This window comes from Babylonia areolata, chromosome 1 (genome assembly GCF_041734735.1).
Source record: "Babylonia areolata isolate BAREFJ2019XMU chromosome 1, ASM4173473v1, whole genome shotgun sequence".
NCBI lineage: Eukaryota > Metazoa > Mollusca > Gastropoda > Neogastropoda > Buccinidae > Babylonia > Babylonia areolata.
Window position 1 is genome coordinate 98,244,168 of NC_134876.1, and position 3,002 is coordinate 98,247,169.

General features: G+C 40.3%; 1 protein-coding gene across 2 annotated transcripts in view; it reads right to left on the minus strand.

Moving 5' to 3' along the window:
• The window catches only part of LOC143294464 (UDP-glucuronosyltransferase 2C1-like), a 9,810-nt gene extending 7,981 nt beyond the window's left edge, over window positions 1-1,829 (minus strand). Inside the window, exon 1 of one of the 2 annotated variants that reach the window (XM_076605890.1) lies at window positions 1,706-1,829. The gene's annotated coding sequence lies outside the window, so the exon portion shown is untranslated. Of the gene's footprint in view, window positions 1-1,625; window positions 1,653-1,705 lie in introns of those variants that run through there. The other variant, XM_076605891.1, reaches the window with a different exon arrangement.
• Window positions 1,830-3,002: the final 1,173 nt, after the last annotated feature.

The following is a 3,002-nucleotide window of genomic DNA, read 5'->3' on the forward strand; positions in this document are numbered from 1 at the left end:
CTTAACCAGGACATCTTGGAGAACAACTTAGATCAACTGTGTTAGTTGGAGTAGAATATAAAGTTTTCTTCAGTATAGTTCTTTCTTTTTTTTTCTTCTTTTTTTTTTTAATAGTTAAGTGAACTTATATATAGTTAAGTAAATACACATGAGGTCAATTTGAGCTAAGAACAAAAATAGATAGATTCACAGACTAATCAAGCCATGCGCTCCCATCACCCGTTGCGACGATAATCTGCAAAGGTTACTGTAACGTATTGTTCCAGATTCCTGATTCCAGATGTGCTTGTCGTCTCAAGCCGCCATGATTTTTGTTTACATTTTCGTGGTTTGCGGGACCAAAAAAAGAAAGAGCACGTTAATTTAGTGACAGAATCTGCAACAAAACTGAGTGAAATAACGTTCAAAATCGTCGAAAATCACTGATAATGGGTTAATTACAACGTCTACTAATGATGATATCGTTTCATCTTTGCGCAAAAATGGCCGGTAAAATATGTCCCTGAATTTAGGACGCTAAAATAGGACATTACCAAGGCATAGTACGGCTACGATGCTTTACAATCACTCTCAATGGGAAAGTCTTTCACTAATTTCATTAATTCAGCGCTCGATTGTCGGTAGAGTAGCGTAACAAAAGTCGGTGAGTCCCTTTTAAATGCACTGTCATTATCAACGGGTGGTCTCCCGAGACCAACAGTTTGAGTTAGTATTATAGTAAAAGGGGGCGAGGAAGGACTGTAAAATTTAATCAGAGAATGATCTGTGCATAGGCCTCGACTCTTACTGTACAATGTTCCCGGATGATCACATTACATAATTACAGTCCAGAAATTTTCAGTTAGATTTAACTCGCACTAGCCGCGCTCGCCACGCATGCAACCATTTCAGTAATAGTTCTTTAGGAACACGAACATGCCTCGGGAGAGGCCTAAACCGTCGTCTAGTCAAGTCAAGTTACGCGTTTGAAGACTTTTCCGGTTTATAGAAACGCGGCCAACTTCCGCCGTTATTTGAAGAGAAAGATTCGTAGTTGTTTTGATAAAGATGAGCGTGCCCTTTCACAGATTGCGCGAATGAGTAGCCATTTTTTTAATTGTCTGGTCGCCGGGAGAGGCAGGCGGTGATCTTCAGTGGGAAAATGTCAATGTTCCCCCAGGTCTGATGTGGCTTGCCCAAAATATTCGTGCTTCGTTTCCAGCACAGGACTTTGGGTCACGTTAAACACTAGTTTCTGATGGCGAGAAAAATGATTTGCTGTGCACTGGTAACCCCTCCTGCACCGCCACCACACCCCTTCTCAGCCCCTGGTGTATAGCGTTTTGTTATGTACATCATGCAGGAATCACACGAAACTCTATGACATGACAAATGAAAGGGCAGTTTTCGCTTCCTCGAACATACATACCACCACCACATCAGTCGGTTCATTATATAATAAAACAAGATATATATTACATTATTGGTATAGGCTGCAAGGAAGGAAAAAATATCAACAACAAATTTCATTTCTGATGAATTAGTCGTATTATATATGACACCAGACACAACTTCGACAGGGGTGTCCCCAAGTGTAGACTACATCATGCAGACACACAACACACAGCAATACAGAAATCGTTGACCTCAAAAGCGAAAACACACAGCTCCACCCACCAACCCACCAACACGGTGCAACACAAGCGTAAGTAAAATTAATACGTACCGTTCCCTTCAGCAACAAACGCCTGCACGTCTCTAAACCTTGCAGTGGGATGTGTGTGTGTGTGTGTGTGTGTGAGTGAACATGAACTTTATAACAGGCTGGAGGAAGGGGGAGGGGAGGTGGGTGTGAAAAGAGGGGGCTATAGGCCTACCGGTTTGTACCCGACAGAAGCTTCCTTGTGACAAAAACGAGGTCAATGTTTCGCTTCGTCAACTCCACGCACTGAAGGGTTTAAAAAAAAAAAAAAAGAGGGGGTTGGAGGGGGAAGGTCGGGGTGTGAAGGGAACGGAGGGGGGGAGGGAGTATTATAATTTCGTGTTAATTATCTCCCAGCGAAGAGCGTGTAATGTTATACGCGTCGTTGTGTCCATGTGTCTCTGTGTATGTCAGAGTACGACAGAAAGCCACATACATTTCAAGCGACAGCAGCCATACGCTGGCAAATTATTACCAACTCTTACCTTCAGGCAAACGGTTCTGTGTCCCAAAATTTAAAAACAAACAGAACCAAATGCAGCTTTATACCAACCTCAATTCAGCTATTAAATGGCAATAATTGATAATCAGATCTGTGATTTTGAAAAAAAAATGTATGCCAGAGTGTGTGTATGTGGAATGTGACATCTTAAATCAAAGTATTGTTGAATTGCATTATTATAATCATTTTATGTCATTTTATGTCTACTTTTAGTATGCTATTTCATGCCTACTTTATTCATATCCTTTAATTGATTTTGTGTTGCACATGTATGGCTGTGATGATGTATGTATGATTTACTCTAAGTTACCTTTTAAATGTTTCTGTTGTGTTGTTGTTATCTACTGTGATTATTTATTGTACGCATGGGTAGCCATCTAAACATTTTATGTCTTTTATGTATACATGTTGAATGACTGTGATTTCCGTGTATTGTTTATGTGTTTTACACCATAAATGAATTTATCTTGTTGAGATAATAAAGTATTCTGTAATCTGTAATATGCGTGTGTGCGCGAGTGTATGTATTATATACCTGTGTGCCCGAGCATGGTCTCTGTCTCTGTCTGTCTGTCTGTCTGTCTCTGTCTGTCTGTCTGTCTGTCTCTCTCTCTCTCTCTCTCTCTCTCTCTCTCTCTCTCATTTCTTGTGGTTTTGCTTCATATATTTCCTTTTTGACATTTATCGCTTTCGAGGGCTGGATGAAAAAACCCAGCTGTTTGCTTATCCTATAACCCTCAGAAATAATATGCCGAAATAAAATGAAATGAAATGAATTAAATTCTCTCAATCTGTCTCTCTCTCTGTCTCTCTCTCTCT